General features: G+C 41.6%; 2 long non-coding RNA genes across 3 annotated transcripts in view; one reads left to right on the top strand and one right to left on the bottom strand.

Annotated features, from left to right (window-relative positions):
• Positions 1-17,801, top strand: part of LOC139787427 (uncharacterized) — a 71,681-nt gene that overhangs the window by 51,224 nt on the left and 2,656 nt on the right. The window contains exons 3-5 of one of the 2 annotated variants that reach the window (XR_011722641.1): positions 1,907-3,166; positions 12,521-12,663; positions 13,546-14,163. This is a non-coding gene — a long non-coding RNA (uncharacterized lncRNA). The remainder of the gene's footprint in view (positions 1-1,906; positions 3,167-12,520; positions 12,664-13,545; positions 14,164-17,801) is intronic. The other variant, XR_011722642.1, reaches the window with a different exon arrangement.
• Positions 1-17,801, bottom strand: part of LOC139787437 (uncharacterized) — a 128,498-nt gene that overhangs the window by 41,132 nt on the left and 69,565 nt on the right. The gene's annotated exons all lie outside the window — the stretch shown is intronic.

Consider the following 17,801-nt stretch of genomic DNA (forward strand, 5'->3'; position numbering starts at 1 on the left):
CAGCCCAGATATCTCAAAGCTAAATTTCCCAACGAGCTCGCAGCGAGAGGAGCTTACCGCATTTAACGGCCACTTATTTCGCGTCCGCATTCGTGTACTACACGGTGTCGCACGTATGACGTTATCATATTCATGGAAAATATGGAATTATAAACATCCGTGCGGAGACAAACCGCACTTGAAAACTTGAATCGACGCTCCTCAACCTCGACTCGCGCGATAATTCTGTAATGTCTAATGCGGTGAGTTTAAGCCGCGGTTTACATTCTCGCTAAGAAGAAGCTCGACCACGCGCGAGTTTATTAAGAATGAGGACGATCTCTCCCCTCGGATTCTGTGTTCAGCTATTCTCAAAGCGGTGTAAGGCGATTTTTCATCGAAACCTGACTTTTCTTCGTTCCTCATTATGATTCCGCCGCGCAAACCACCGTTCTCACTTTGTCACTGTCTAATAAAGCTTTTTGCTTTCTTGGCAGATTCACGACGGCGCCGTGGTCTTAAGTAAACTTGACCCGAACCGTCCGTTAATGGATTCGGGAACACTCCCGGGCCCATTCGAGTATGCAAAGCGATGAGAGCGTGGAGAAGAGGAGGGTAGGGGCGAGAAGGGAGTAAACAGAACCATTCTAGCGATAGCGAAACCATTGGTCGACTTTAAACGATCAGATACACTTTGGTTAATGAGATTATTTGACGCCATCGGAGTCACCGCGTTCCCTGTTCTCGCCAACAAACGCCAATTCTGGGAAAAGTTTCGGTCCACCGGAAATTTTCACGGCTGCACTCCCGACACGAGCGATAAAGGGACGTTCGCCTACCAAACTCGAAACTAGAATATTTTACACTTCTATTTTTGTAACGATCAACGTACATTCACACGTCGGCAGTGCTAAATATCAGCTTATTAAAATACTGGTCGAAAAACTGGTCGAAAAAAATCGTTGACAAAAAGTAAACGAACAATCCGATTATTATCGCACCCGACAAAGATTATACGTTTCTCGAGTCGTCGAATAAATACCTCGATTACGATAGCTGAACGGAAGCACATGAATCACGTATTAATTAGCAAATTAAAGGAAACTCTGCCGCCGTAAGGAAGTTGCTTGCCCCGGTGGTGTTGCCGGCTATTTATCAATTTTAATTAAGCCGTTGTTACGTAAGTGATTTCGCGTTTTCCTGCGTGCGTCGACGTGCATACTACTGCGAAGCCAAGTATTATTCTTAAGTACCGCGCCGGTGAAACGTTAACTGCGGCCCGCCGGTTAATTCTTTCCGCGGTGTGAGAGGCGAAGCACTTCTTTTGGCTCTACGCCGCTACTAGTATTACTGCCATTAGTAGCGTTGCTTACGCCGCGGTATCGTTAATTGCATTTTCAATGAGGATGCCGCTACTGCTACTGCACCGCGACGAACAGTATAAATAAAAATGATGTAACGGCTTGACACAGTTTTCAGTCAAAGGCACTCTACGCCAACCCAGATATTCCACAACAATCGATTCATATTGTCTCCTCGGTATTTCTAATTTAATATGATATTTTATTGACGAAAATATTTTAATGCTATACCTGTACGATAAACGCTCAACTATTTTCACAATTTTAAAATACAATTTCGTAACAATTTCAAACGTTTCGCTATTATAAAATATCGATATTACAAAACTTCGCGTTGTATATTCTGTCCAGTAATCCTGGTCTTTTCATATTTTATTCTTTTTTTCTTCCAGTGATGTTTTTTGTGTTCAGCTTACCTACAAAAAAACAGCAAAACAATACATAGATATAATGAATGAATTAACTTAGTTGAAAAACTTGAAACTTTAGATGCTTCTGTAGAGTAAAAAAATCAGTTCCGAGCAGTATTTATTTTAATGTTTTCTAAAATATTTTTTTATTTATAGGATGCGGAAGGCAGTTGGTCTTATGAGGTTGCTGCACAGCAGGAGACTGCTGTTTGAAAGGATGCAAAATTCGAAAAGATAATTAAAGAGAAGAATAAAATCTGGATTACTGGACAGAATATACAAGAGATAACTAAAGAGAAAAATGAAATTATACAAAAATTCGAAAAGATAACTAAAGAGAAAAATGAAATCATACAAAATTTGAAAAAAATAACTAAACTGGTTGAAATCAGACAAAATTTGGAAGAGATGATTAAGGAAAAGGATCGTATCTATCAAACTTTATTCGTGGGAGAGTTAGCCCAGGGTGTCGAAATATTTTTTCGAGTGAGGGCAGGCCTGAAGATTTTATATAAAAAGGATAAGAAAATTACTTCGCTGATTCAGTTAGACGAAATGGTAGAAGAAGAAGGGAGTAACTTTTTGACGGAGGAAGAGATTCAACAATGGAGAGACTTTCGGGAAAAACTTAAAAGCGGGAAAATCCAAATCGACAAATTTAACGATGCTTTAAAGTTAGCATTACAATGGCTACTCACAATGGAAAACTCACTCGCACACCCTAAATGTTTGCCAATAAAAATTATTTCGTAGCCTTATGGCAATTATAACCCCTTTTTAAGTTTTAATTTTCAACATTGTATGATAACCCTTTGTAAAATTACAATTTTTCATATGTTTAAATAAAAAAATCGAATTATTTTTTCGTAAAAATGTGGTATAGCGATTTCATGTAGACGATACCGATACCTACTTCGAGGTGAGCTTGAAATGCAATGCTGTTTTTAAAAGCATTTAAAATTGTGAAATTAGTAGAGAATTTAAAGGTTTTTATCTAATTTTTACTCATTTTACTTGCAAAAATTGTGCCCCCCACAAGAATTGCGCTCGAAAATTTTTATAATGGTTTGAGTGTTGTGGGAGATTTGAAATTCGCTTAAGAAAGTCTTGAAAATTGAGTAAAAACTCATTTTTTCTAGTCCTTTTCTGAGTTTTTTAAATGATTTTTGTGGATTTTTTGATCTCCCAATTTGGGTGCGCTCGGAACAACATTTTATACACTACTCAATCACAATCGGATAGATTTCAATCCACAACCACAGTTTATTGCCAGACGCAAGTATAAAAAGATATCGCGACGCATATGAACAGTATTCACAACTTTTTTTCTTCCAGTGATGTTTCCAGTTACGTATATTACGAAAAGGTTCAAAGGAACGTGGGATCAGTTACCAAGATGGAAATTGCATCCTGCTGGTATGTAAGTAATTTATCTTTGCAAACAAATTCATTAAAGAAACTACATGTCATCCCAACCAGTGCTACAGTTAGCGAAGATTCTTTTAAATCACGCGTTTCGAGCTTCATATTTATCCGGCCGTGATGCGGATCGTAACTTTAGGGTCAGTAGGGTTCCAATGTTCACACGATGCTTCACGTGTCCCGTGGCTAATTTACATACTCGGACCAGGCGCGCTCGATCCTGGATCGAGCTAATATCCGGCCGGTAAGTCGGCGCATTAATTGCATTAATTCCCGAAAGTAGCCGACGCGACCTGGCCACGTCGATCCGATCGGCGATGGCCGACGACTGCATATATCTATCGCGGTAACGCGCGCAGGGGGGATCACCGTCGACGAACAAAGATAGGGTCAAGCCGACGTGGGAGTGGAACGTCTGGTCGCAGTAGTGCATTTACATTTGTAATCGCATCGTCCCGGTCGTACCGCCTAATCCGCTCGCGCGGCTTGCGAGAGTCCGATCGACCTGAGTGCTGATCGAATGAAGCAGATGCGAACTATTTATTAACTGTAAAGAGCGTAGCAGGGAGACCAGTCGTCGAATTCAGGTTACTTAAAAATTTTTAAGACGTATTAAATTTCGCTCAATTTACAGACGTTGAAGACTAATTTAGATACTTTTAGATAACTTTATTTTTTATCTTATAATCGACAAGAAATATTTTTGATTTTATATTTATTTCATTTAACCTTTTTTTTCACTTTAATAAGATACTCCTGAAAAGATTTCAGGTTATTAAAATCTTGAATCTATATTCTACACACAAAAACTCTTCCCAGCATTGCATGCATACGCTATAATATCTGAGACTAAAGGATATAAGGAAATCGGCATTGCATCCTTGTGGCGCTTTTGCTCTTTATATCTTCTCCAAGTAAATAGGATGAGCCGTGCGGTTTAAGTAAAGAAAAAAAGCAGCGCAGGCAAAGTGAGCCAATTAAAATATTGCAGTTCATCGTCAAGTTTTATCACCGTGTAAGCGAAACGTATAAATGTTTAATTAACTAAAGACTCTCGATATTAAAATTAACAAGGAAAAGTGAGCTTTGAGAGCCAGACGCGGTTAGTTATACGTGAGTTAACATTATGTAGCATTTAATTAAGCTCTTCGAGCATAAGGTGAGTATTTAAAAATTGAATGTACGAAGATAGTGTAATTTTCAAGTAAAAAAATACCATAAAAATTCTGCTAATATTGATAGTCTGCAAAATATTCGGATTAGAAATGAAAATTCGGACTAACCGACAACCGAGACAATAATACAATTAGAAAACAGACCTGGTTTTAAATAATTAACAGCTGGTTTATCCGGCTGTCAACCGTTGAGTTAATTGATTGAGTTGATTAGTGCCAATTTTCATTTCTAATCCGAATATTTTACAGACTATGAATACTAGCAGAGTTTTTCTAGTATTTTCTCTTGAAAATTACACTTTATACACTCAATTTTCAAATACTTACTTTATGCTCATCGGAGAGCTTAAGATTATTTAATTTATCTATCACAGCATCGCTGAAAATGGCTCAAAGTAGAACCGAAACGTAAGATTTATAATTTATAATAAATTATTAATTAAATGTTACATAACATTAACTCACGCACAGCTAACCGCGTTTGATTTTTAATGCTCACTTTTCCTCGTTAAGTATAAATGTTTATTTAATGTAATTAAATTTTGCTACACGCGCGTATGAAGCAACGCCATCATTATCTCGCGTATAATATATATTCCGTTAGTTGAGTGCTACCAATTAACACCGTCAGCTATTATTCATATTTAATCTTGAGTTATCATTGTTCGAATTCTGTTTTTTTTCCTGCGTTTTCTTGTACGCAAACTATTTTTGCGACGATGGCCCGCTGGTGAAAAATTAATAGCTCTTACAAAAGGACCAGCCATGAGACGAATGATACAATCAGGATTTGTAGTTCGACAGTTTTATAATTCGTTTGTAACCGTCCGTGCGCACAAAGAGGCAAGGAATTCGTTTCGTTCGCACGACAAACGCGTTTCCCCCGTTTTGAAACTTTTAAAACAACACATGACTACACAAAGTTGAAGTATGTGCGGGAAATAGTCCGCAAACTTCTCTAAAGCGTTAAGCTGAAATACCGTCGGGCAAATAAATAAATAAATATCATAGCAAGATTACCGTCACTTTATTAAATATTCAAAAACGTATCTTCATTTGAAATAACAAAAAAGGTTATTACGAAAATATTTATATTATGAGAAATCAATGTTTTTTTTTTTCGAAGAGAAAAATTCCATAAAAATTTTATTGACGCGAATTATGTTATGTTTGGATCAAATATTTACAGAGTTCCCAATTTCCGATAGTATCATTTGAAAAATTTATAAACGTGGTTTTTATGTGTGCAAGCGTTTTGTATCAACTTTATTTGTTCATATCGACTATTTTACAAAGCTGGTTGAGTGGTTGACCATGAAAAGCTAACAATTACAATTTATAATTCTGCCTCCGCAGAATTCTTTTCATTCTCGACGGTTATTATTTTGTAATACCTAGCTAGGATTAAAAAGATAAATATTAAGAACGCGCAGGAAGACAAGCTCGTCGTTTCCCATGCATTTATAAAACACTTCCGGCCGGATTATAATTTCAAATAAGTCTTGCAAGACGGAGAAAGATTTAGAAGGAGCACCTCGTTTCATTTTAAAAGAAGAAATCGCTACTCCACATTAAGGATCTTTTCGTGCGTCCACAGGAAGAAAGAATACGGCCGCGACATAATATCGCATTCGAATACAATAGACAGCTTATTAGCATTTTGTACCTTCACCAGACCCCTGTCACCTTTGACCCTTTCGAGCAAACGGCTTCCACATATGCAGATACACGAAGCTTCAAAAAGTGTCGCCTCTCGTGTCTTCCACCGAAAACTTTTAGCTTCAGCACCTGGTTGGAAATCGTTCGTACTTCTTTTCTTCTCGGCCGGCGACAAATTGAATATCTTGAAAGAGCCTGAACTCTCAGCCAAAAGTTTCTGTACAGGTTGTTCCATTCTTTTTAACTATAAGTTTTTTAGTCAATATAGTTAAATATTTCCTCTGTAAAAATTTTGCGAACGCTGTTTGTGCCGCGTGCACGCGTAACAACTTTCCTCAATCTTTTTTAAATTATACATTTCTATGTAATCAAGCCTGAAAGGAAATTTCTCAAAGCAAAGTTTACTTAAAGTCAACTGAGGAAGTCAAATATCAGGCGTGGAGTTTGAAATACTTCCCGTTATATTTCTACGGAATATCTCTTAATAGTTATGCATCTTTGTGCTGAATCTCTGTGCAATTATCCTTCTCACTAAAGTCTGCATGATTTTAATCAGAACGCAAATTAACCGAATAACCGGGAGGTAACAAAAACAGCCCTAGGTGAGATTCACAGACCCATAGACGCGACTTGAACAAAAAAGTATCCGGCTTGAAGATAATTCGAAAAAAAAAGAAGAAAAACGCCCCGAAGAGCTAGCCTTCCTGGCCAGTTCTTTTTCATCCGCCAAGAGCAGCATGTAGAAAAAAAAGCTACAACCTCGAAACTGTGACGCAGACGTGTGTGTATGCACGAGTAAGAAAGGAAAATCCTTTCGCCTCTCCGTCTTTCCTCGTTCGAGAGAGAACGGAGAGAAGAGTGGAAGAAACGCCTTCTGGAAGCGTGTCCGCATCGCTACGCATCTAAGTGAACCCGAGGAGAGAAAGCCACGGCCCGCGACATCCTTGTCCCTTTTTTTTCCACGACGACGGAAGAGAACCGCTAGGGAAAAAAAACACCCTGAAACCGGTCCAGGTGGAGGAATGTATGTACGCGCGCTTTCGTAAATCGGCAAAAGGTGAACACCTGGTCGTCTACTCGTCGCCGGTTCCCCACGCGACGAGCAAACGTCCACTGCGCCGAGATTTAATGGAATTGAAGATTACCGCGGCAAGTTCTTGCTAGATTGTTGCGGGCGACGTCGTTAGCCGTTTTCGGCGCGTCAGCGGGGCAGCCACCCTTATGAGTTTTTTTTTCGGTCAACTCTGTTCTAATTTCAGCTCGCAAAACGATCATTATCCTTCTCCTCCCGTTGTACTTTAATACGATCCCGCCTGTTTTCCAGCTCTCGCTGAAGCAAAATATTGTTGCTTCAGCAAGCAAGAATTAATAAGAGCTCAATTAGGGTAAATCGCGACACTGAGATATTTTTCGACGACAAAGTCAGTTTAAAATCGTTAATAGATAAAACTATTTATCCGATAAGTTTGATTAAAAGCGACGATATAATATAATTCGGAAATATTAATATTATTAATACAGATTGAAATATCCTGCCCAATAAAATCTTCACGTCGGACATTAATTCTTCGTTAAAATTTTCGTTCATATATCGCGTAAATAAAAATTTAATGAAATTTCAACACGGATCGCTAGATTCAGCGTCGAATGCACTATCTGAGGCAGAGATCGAAATAACCGCGCAATATTCCATGCAAATCGCCGGGTTGTCCAACGACTTATCGGTAAGACTCACCGTTCCCAATTTGCACCCCGCGGAACCAATAGAACGACAAAGGACCATCAAGAGGACTCTAGGACTCTCTTCCGGATAAATTGATTCCTCCCACCTTCTATCCGTTCAATAGTGGCTCGTTTCCACCTTGTACCGGAGGTCGTTGTCGTCGTCGTCGTCGTCGTTGTTGTCGTCGCCGGTTGCCTTTTCTCCCGCTCTTGCGCCGAGACAAATTAACGCCCCGATTATTCTTCTTTTGCCTAGCTACGTCGACAACAACCTGCATCACGCCAAAACCACTCGCCCTTCCCGGAGCACCGAGGACCCCAGTAATTAGCATAATTCGCGATAAAGAAAAAAAAACGACACTCCCGCGGAGCGAACGTCGAGAGGCGGCGCGAATTGCGGGGAAATCGCGGAGAGGCAGAAGCGAAATATGAGAATGTAAGAGTGGAAGCTACCGCGGAGAGGATTCTCCAAGGCTCATCCGTGCATTTTGGAGAGTCGCGCATGTTCGAGGATACCTCAATATTTTTCGCCTTTTTTATCTTTGAAAGAAAAAGCGAGGGGAAAAAAGCGCTCTTCATTAATACTTATTAATAAGGACCACTTTTTTAGCTACGCGATAAACACGTAGGTGTATATATCTAATAAAAAAACGATAGAGAAAAATAATAACGATACACGGCAATAAAGATAATAAAAGCCACGGTCGGTATAAAATAATTGAAATAAAATGAAAAAGCGTAAAAAGGTACGATCCATATAAACGGAATTGGGTAATATTCCAGTTCAGTGTACGCATTCCGAGCCTTATCTAATGGCCACTTTTAGCCGCGCGATAAGTAACGCCTCGTTCATCTCGATAAGTATATACGTGAGCTAGATCGAGATAAAGCTGGGTCCCGTTGCGGTAAATAGCAGAGGCGCTCGATAATAATTTACTTAGTGAATTTTGTCGGTAAAACCCGGCGATGTATCGGCGTGCCAAATTTTCTGGCTAAAAAGTTTTGTCGATGAAAATTTTACAGAATTTTAAACGAAACAGCACGCGGTAAATCATTAGGTTAACGTTTCGCATGTCAATAGAATTCAAACTTCAATGATGAACAATATCGAAATTAATGGCACAGTGGTTAACTCAATGGTTAAGATAAAGACGCGATCTCGAAGACTCGAAATTGAACCGGATAAAAAAAGCATCGAAAGGAGAAATAAAAGAACGTTGAAAAAACGAATTCATAAATGGCGATGCTCCGATAACGAGACAATAATGTGCGGTGGCCCGTGCCAATAATTTCAATTTGCCGGGCGGGGAAGGCCTAACTATAAAGGGCTCTCGAGAAGGGTGTTACACCCTCACGATGATGCATTCGCACCTGTGCAGACCGTGCGGACGTGATACGAGCGTATCAATTTACCACTGTGGCATAAGCCAAATACTTGCGTGTGTACTTATAACCCGAAACGCATCTTTCTCTCAATTTTATTCAGGAAATATTATATACGTCTTTAACAATCTTTCAAAGAAAAAAGAAAGAGAAACATTAGCATAAAACATTACAAAATATTTTTCATAAAATTCTACTTTTATTACCATTTTTAATATTTTTCTTTAATTCTAATAATTACGTTAATTTTAATTAGTTATCGGAATTTTTAAAATAGCAGCTTATTACGGACTAAACTTCGTTATATGTGCTGGCGAGATAATTGAATCGATGATTAAAAGATGTAATTCTCCAGTTTTATAGCGTCCTAATTTCTACCATCGACTATCCACTTTAGTTTCACTTTCTTTCTTCCTCGTCGCCATGACTTGCAGCCTCGTCCTTCGGCCCAGGAGAGACTCATTAAGGAATTCCGTGTCGACCTGGGAAATCGCTATTATTCTCCACGGTTCTTATGGCAATCAGTGCGTGGCGACATCGCCGCAGGTATCGCGGGACCAAATCTGCGAGCTATTTACCACAAAATTCAATTTCCTATTGGGACCACCTTTGGTTGCGGTTAGTAAGATTTTATCTCCTTTCGCGACGGCGAATTTTTACCGACTTTCACTTACGATTAGTGCGAAAAACGATAACAGCTAATTTATCGACTACTTCACAATATCACCTACGTGTGAAATCATCCCGTTGACTCATCCGACGACTTGTGTTCAATATCTTGGATTCAAACGTGGCTAATCCTATTTAATTAACGTAATAGAAAAGTTGTTGGTGATCTAACTCTATTCTACCTTCATATTTCATTTTATATTTTAACAAATATTCTGCAGATCTTATTTATAAGATTAATAATCGATATATTCTACTACTTGTTTGTTTTATCATATACCTATTATAGTCGTACATTGAAATTCTTAATCGGAATAATATACATGTAATGAAACGTTCTATAATATTATTAGATGTTATTTGTGATGCAACAGTTACGTGAAAACAATATCATTCATATCTTTTCATTGATATGGAATCCAAATAACATCCTTGCATAACGGCGTATTTCCATGAATATCCATTAACGAAGGGAAGCGATGGTCAAACAAGAACATAGGCAAGGTCGCCTAACTGCAGCGCCAGGAATTCTTACAAAGAGCATACATAGTGCCTATATAAGATTTTCTCTTTAAAGCGTGAATGAAAGAAGATACTGCTTTCAGTTTTATTGTACAAGCTCTTAACGCAAAGGAAACCTATCTATTATTCGCATTCAAAGTCGTTGTCAAACTATGAATCAGGAAAACAGTTTTTTTCTTTCTGAAGTATATTTGTACAGATATTTAATGTAAAATTCATTAACTGCAGATTCGTGTAAATCGACGCCTACAATTTTGTATGCAAAATCGTACTTATGTCATGGGAAGAAAAGAGAGGAAGCCGCACACACGTGCGGATTAAACTAATACGCCGCATGTAGATCTGCCTCTTTAACCTTGACCCTCGTAATAATCGCAAACCCCCTATCAGAGGTGAATCATCTCCGTTGTCCGTGCTGCTTGCTATAAACGTGCTTCGTTCTTTGATTTGTGTTATAAGTACATGCTCGATCTCTTATTGCGTTTACTTCCTTCATGGCAGTAATCGGTACGGCACCTACCGCAATCCACCGGCATGTATCATCGTAAAATCAATTAAACAACGTAATTATTCAGCCGAGCGTTACAACCTTTTATTTAACATATTAAATAAAACTAACTTTGACGAGATATAAATATATATTTAAAAATGTCAACGTTTAAAATTATCTACGCGGATAAATATACAGACTGTGACATATAAAAATAAATATCTATAACGTGCTAACGTATCGTCATGAATTCTAAATTCCGCAAAAGTTTTAATTAGAAGACAAAAATGAGTTGGAAGACCTTCCGTTTCTCCCTCGCTGAAAATCAAGAGGATTACTTAATACGCACGTGGCATTAACCACCATGTCGGCATATGGGATTCCCACGTTAACCTTGACCCTCGTATATACTGTCGCCGATGGTGCCCACCACGCCCCAGCCGGTTGAACCATCCCCGTTACTTCCCCGTAAACGCTTTTATCTCGGCTTGCGCGCTGCGCGAGCAACGCGACTGCTATCGCTCATTCTCTTTTCTTTTTTCCTCTCCTCCGCGATTATATGGAACTCGCGGGCATCGTGCTGCTGCTGCTGGCTCGTATCGATCTCTTCGCCCGCTGAACCATCCGCCGCCGGTGCTCTCTTTCTTCATCCACCGAGATCACTCGTGCATCGAATATTCAATACGACATCGGATAATACGAGGTAATAAATTGAAGACTTGACGCGACAGAGTCTGCTAGTGCCATATTTTGACGTTATCCTTCCATCGAGGGACTTAGGATATTTTCCTTCAATTTTTTTTTGTCAATCGTCCGTAATGTCTATAATCATCTATAATGGTCTTCGTAAAAAGTTTAAAGAGGAAGGAGGAAAATACAAGGAATAATATTACATAATATTGCGATACACGTTCATATATATTACATTTCTTATTTATATCGTGATACATACAATTTTTTTGGACACTTAAAGTTTCGTTTGCTTAAAGTCGATGTGAAGTCAGAATTCCAACGTCTTCCACTTTAGGCGCATTCGCAGGCGTTTCGCTTACTCATAGAACAGAAACAGCTGCCGTGGACGAAGGTCACTAACGTGAAGTATAATTAGTTTCGCTCCTTACAGGCCGAAAGTAGATTCATAGGCTGTAGCCGTTCAAACCAAAGAATTCGCTTGAAAAATGCCTTTGTGTATACATATGGAACCCCCCCAGGCGGGGTATCCTTCATCGGTGGCCTGTCTTTCTTGGACAAGGAATTGAAGGAATCGAAGGTTGAACCAACAAAGTGCGACATACCTGACCTAACAAAACTTTGTTCCAGTACATTCTTGCCTCGAAACAGTTAAAGGAAAAGCGTGATTAACGCTTTGTTACCGCGCCGACGACGCGACGCACCCTTGTTTGTTCAAGACTAAATTCGTACAAAATTTAAGTATAATTGAGAAAGTAAAGTGGATGAAAAAAGCGCACTACATTGTTACAAAAGTGCGATGACATTCAGTGAAATCGCACAAAGGAATTTTTCAAGCGAATTCTTTGAAATTGTGTGTCGAAAAATTCTTCGTTTCGGAATAACCATTACAATAAAAAAATCATTAAAAAGCATCGTTTGAATATTCTCGATTTATCATTTAGCATTTGTAAATGCTGCTTTTTCGTTCTGTAAAAGAATGATTCTTCTGCCGTTTTAAGACAGTAAAGCAATGGTCGATGGAACTTTCTGATGCAGGATCGGCGATGTCGAGACCGGAGAAAATCCCGGACTTGCCTTAAAATCTTCGAGGAAACTCACCGCATCGTACCGAGGGCCGAGAAACGGCGGGACGGGAGAAAGGGAAGAGAAAAGCGGTTGCTACAGGCGTCAGGATGAAGGTACACGTATTCTTTTTAAGGCGGAACACTTTACTGCCGCTCGTTCCATCGGCGGTAATGGAGGAAGCTCGGCCACCCCCGAAGAATTAATTCGGGGCTAAAGCCGAGGCGAGCCCACCCACCCCCCACTCTCCCCCGCCGATATCGAGTCGCTCGCCCGGAAGTGTTAGTGTCTACTTACCACTCCTTCGGTTAGCTTTTTACTTTAGTTGACCGCATTAGCGCGCGGTCTCTCGTTTCGCAGAGACGTCGGAGAGCGATTTCTAATTTAGCCACCAATTTAAGAGTAGTCCGTATAGTCGGGCTCCCTTGAGAATCAGGTATTTCCACCTCGACGCGAAATCGCCGCTTCGAGACGAAATTCTATTCCGCGCGAGATATTAATTCCTTTTTTTTTTATTCGTCCTCTCTTATTCCTTTCATATTATGAACGGCATTATTTCACCTTATGAGAATACATCTATCAGAAATTATGTACACAAAATTTCTTTGTTATTAGCGGCGATGCGGCGATGAAGATGGCACATTAAAAGATGGAAGGCTTACTTTCTCTGTCAAGTGCTTATAACGTTAATAAGGTGTAACATTGTGATTGATACACAGAAAATACGATGTCTATACATATTTAAACGCATGCCGAGGACGCAGGTATGATTTAAGCGCGTCGATCAATGGAGACGACCACGCAGCGCTGACTCACGGCTCTTTCGTAAATTTAACAGGCAATAGATTTTAACGTTTTGCCGCCGCTTGTTATTTCACTCCCCGTGAATCCCGCGGCGAGGGATGCCTCGCCGTATGGTGCGGCGGTGCATACCTCACGTCAGTCTTCCCCTGTTCAAACCTGAAAATCCGAGAACCACCTTTCTTCGTATTTACTAGGGTACTGAAGATTCTTGGCGCGGTTGGCGCTCGCCCCCTTGTACCGTTCGCTTCGCCGAAGCCGGCAGCAGCCTCTCTATTCATCCCCCGGTGTTCGGCATCGGCACCGTCGTCAGCGCGAGCGAGACAACCGCAAACTCGCAAACCGACGACGACGACGGCGGAGACCCCCGGAGGAGCGAGAGCGGGGATGAGGGATAGAGAGCGACAAGGATCCGTTCTGTGCCACCGACGAAGACACGACGAAATCGAACCTCCCGCCACGCACATTGCGGAAACGACCGAGCGTCGACGAAGCGGCCAACACGGTCGCTCAGTTGCGCGCGAGACGTGCATCGTACATCATGTTGGGTGCTGCTGCGTGCTCCGGAGGATCTCGGAGATGCGACGCAGCCGGCCGTCGCCAATCGTGCGCGTGCGTTACATCAGCGCTCGCTCGCTCGCTCGCTCATTCGTTTCGTCCGTCCCTCGGCTTCTCGATGGTACAGGAGCCTGTGCGAGTATCGCGATATGCGTCTTCTCGTAACGTCTGTCGCGAGCGGAGAGTAGCCAGTGATCGCTTCAATGTGGCGCGTTGATATCTCACGAAGCGTGGCCGATCAGAGATTGCAGCGTCCAGTGAGTAATCTTTGCCTGACTGATTGTAATACGATCTGGGAGGATTTTTGAGTCATCGGAAAGAGTGTGTGTGCTGTGCGTGTAAAAATTCGTATCTTCGAAACTGGGAGCGTCCTATCAGTTCACCGTGCGAGCTGGTCCGAAAATCCAGAGATTATCTCGCGAGATCTTATCGATGCTCATCCGTTTATCGCGGCGTCTCCTATCTCTCACGACTGCCTGAATAAAGCTCGCGGGGAGAGACTCTCGAGATCGATATCGAAAAATGAGAGAGCTACAGCTACAATATTTGCGGGCAACCTTGAGCTTTCCGGTTGGCGAGAGGAGACCGAGCATAGAGCTGTGCACTTCGTTGCGCGACGCGTGCGGCATGTGATATGAGACCTCGCGATACGAGAATCCCCTCCCCCCCCGGCCCCGGCGCGAGTATCAATATTCAGTGGACCTTGCGGCGAGCTTGTGTTTCTTTTCGTATCTCTTTCTCCTTTTTTTCGAATCGAAAGGTTCCGATTATCGTATATATATAACGGCGATTCCGTTCAAGTCGCACGAGGTCGGGCCTATAATCAGGCCGAGGAATTCGACGAGTAAATTTCTCTGATCGATTATCGTCCTTCTCACGCAAAACATGTTCGCGCGCGTGAGAGATGCTCCGTGGGATTACAAAGCCTCGCGGATTTCTCGAAATTCATTTCCGTTTTCGAAGGAACGGCGTATACTCGAGAGACGAGAGCAGTCGATAAACGATCGCGCAAGAACGCCTCGATATTCCGGTATTCCAGTATATAGAAATTGGATTGCGAACGAACGCGCGTTCTTCGGTATAAAAGGATTCAGACTCCCCGGCCTGATAACTTTATCATTGCCGCGCGCGCGCGCGTGCGCGACACAGTGAGACGGGTTCGTGAAAAGACCCGAGAGTGCGTTAGTAGAGCCGTCAGTCGTTATTTGCGGTCCACGGACACGGACGCGGGCGTCCGAATGACGATGGCAACTGGCAACGTGCGCACCCGGGTCATCGCACGAGTCGCCGAGGATCCGCGAGTTCGCGCGTTTACCGCGATTTGAGCTCACTAATCTCACTATCGTCACGCGGAATCGTCGCGCGGCTACAATTTCCGCGAGCCCTCCCACCACTCTTTGTCTTCCCGTCCCTCCCTCTCTCCCTCTTTCAGTCCGCCGCCGCCGTCGCTCTCTGGACTCTGGACAACTGATGTGCGTGCAGTTTCCGCGTTTTGCATCGCGCAGCCCTGGCTGCACGGAAAAACGCGGGGTACCCGCCGCCGTACGTGTGCGCGCGTGTATTTTCGGCAGTGAACAGATCGATCGACTCCGCGAAGCGCCGGCCCTTGTTTCTCGCTGTCGTCGGTCGCGCGCGCCCATGTGACTACTGACTACGTGACTAGTGTGACTACCCCGCGACACCGATCCGACGTACGTCATTGCGCGCGTAACTGATCATTTTTCAGCCGGGACAATAGCCGTCGCATCGGATTCGCTCCATTCGAATCGGTCGCACTTTATACGTCTCGCTTCTCGCCTGTCCCTTCGATACTTGGACTTGTCGCGATATCGATTCAAACGTGGATAGCACAGTAGATCTAATTAATCTAATAGATGATGGAAGGACGAAAATAATCACGTCAATGAACATGCATGTGTCGGAGACACTTTTTTCTATTTCTGAGATTCATTTCGTTCTTCAACCTGATTTGTGTGAGAATTTGGATTTTTCGGATTTTTTACCTGATTAGAGTTAGAATTTTATCGTGACAGGCAAACCATGATAAAAACGCCAACAATGTGTGTCTGGGGTCGAATGTGAAAATAAAGGGAAACATAGACGTGTCTCAAGGCTCAACGGAGCGTATATTACCCCTCTCAGAAGCGTAGAATCGTGCATGCTCGATTCCCCCAGTTTATCTTCGTCATATTGCCCGGTGAATGTGTTTATTATCTGATACATCTCTCAAAGGCCGTAAATATAATGGCAAACCGACGCTTCGACGTCCTTTCGTCAAGTGTGTCTCGATTTTTCGACGTTCCGCAGATCTGCGAACGGTCTGCGAATTCTGATCTAAATATTTTATTGCAATACAGAACACGCTTTTGGTCAATTTCCATCCTCTTACGAGTTACGACGAAGATAAAAGATAGTATAATCGCGAAACTGATAATATCGATTTATATATTTTTGTCGCCGCGATCAACAGACTAAATTAAATAAATCGTCTCGCTCTCTTTATATCTTTCTCGCCCGATATCTCCTCCTGTTCGTTCTCTTAGAAACTATCGTGAATTTGTCATGTCGGTATTTTTGTAAGAAATCGGGAGGGTTGAATCACAGGGGAGTTTCGATGTGCCACAAGGCCGATGTATTAGTTATTACGCAACTTTTCTTCGGCCTTTAGCGTGAGGAGAATACCCTTCCAAGTTTGGCAGCATCTTTCTAAGCTGCCGCGTATATGAGAAAATTACGCGGGGAGGTCTGTTTTTTTATTGATAGTGCATCAAACATGGACGTGCGCGAGCAATGTAATGGGCAAGAGTAGGGGGGGGACGTGTTTCGAAGGGGGGAGGCCCGTCGAGAATTTCCAAATGCAGCAGCATACCGACGGGAAATCCGCCGTATTTATAACGGCCGCACGTGCTCCTCTCCTCTCATTCTCTCCTTCGACTAGCGGCGATGAATAACTGATGCCATATCCAATCAGTAAATGGAATCCGCGTTGCCGTGGCCGGGAGAGAGAGAGCTCCGTTCCGCTAACAAGAATTTAAGAAGCGAATTTCAGGGCAAATCTCGCTCCGAACGTTCCCGACCGTCTGTATACGGATAATCGCGAGATCGTATACGAGATATCAAGAGCGATCTTGATGCGCAGCGACGGATGATTGATCGTCCGTCTCGATTGAGGATTCGGTTAATCGATCCATTTCCGCAGTCGCGACATTGCATTAATCTTTAATCGAAACAAAGCGATAAAAGCGACGTTGTTTGTCGCACCTAAGCTAGTTAAGATTTCGTTTATTATTTGTATTGAAAATGTTTTCGTCTTTGTGCGAGGATATAATTACGAAACTTGTATATGTGGTTGACTGCATAGTTGAGACTCGTTAGTCGACGAATTAGATCTTTAATATTTAACGTGAACTCCGGCGCGTTCATTTAATATGAACAACGTCCATACGGGTTTACTAACGCGGGGACAAATATCTCCCTAGTTAACATTAATGTATAAAATGTAATATCAAGTAGAGATTTTCTGGTATTTTAATAATTGAAATCGCAATACTCGTGCAGTGAAACTTTTATCAATATCAATTTGTTTTCTTAAAATTAGTTCGAAGAAAAAGATTTATTTACCGGACTTATTTTGCAGCGTAAAATTATTGTGATTTGCGAATCGCTATTTCGATGGAATAACGCCTTATGTTCGTTTCTATCAATGCAGATTAATTTTAATCTCGGTTAACTTACTTTTTATCTTTTCCTAATTCCTAAAACTAAAAGAAAATAAAAAGCAAGTTAAACTAATTGTAAGATTAAAGTTAATCTGCATTGGTAAAAATGCACATTATATTGAATTCTAATTTTCAGGATTCAGAATTAATTTCTATTGATTGTTAACATCAGTAAA

The sequence above is a fragment of the Temnothorax nylanderi genome, unplaced genomic scaffold (genome assembly GCF_030848795.1).
Source record: "Temnothorax nylanderi isolate EJ_2023f unplaced genomic scaffold, tnyl_v1.0 TNYL_tig0001_pilon, whole genome shotgun sequence".
Taxonomy (NCBI): Eukaryota; Metazoa; Arthropoda; class Insecta; order Hymenoptera; family Formicidae; genus Temnothorax; species Temnothorax nylanderi.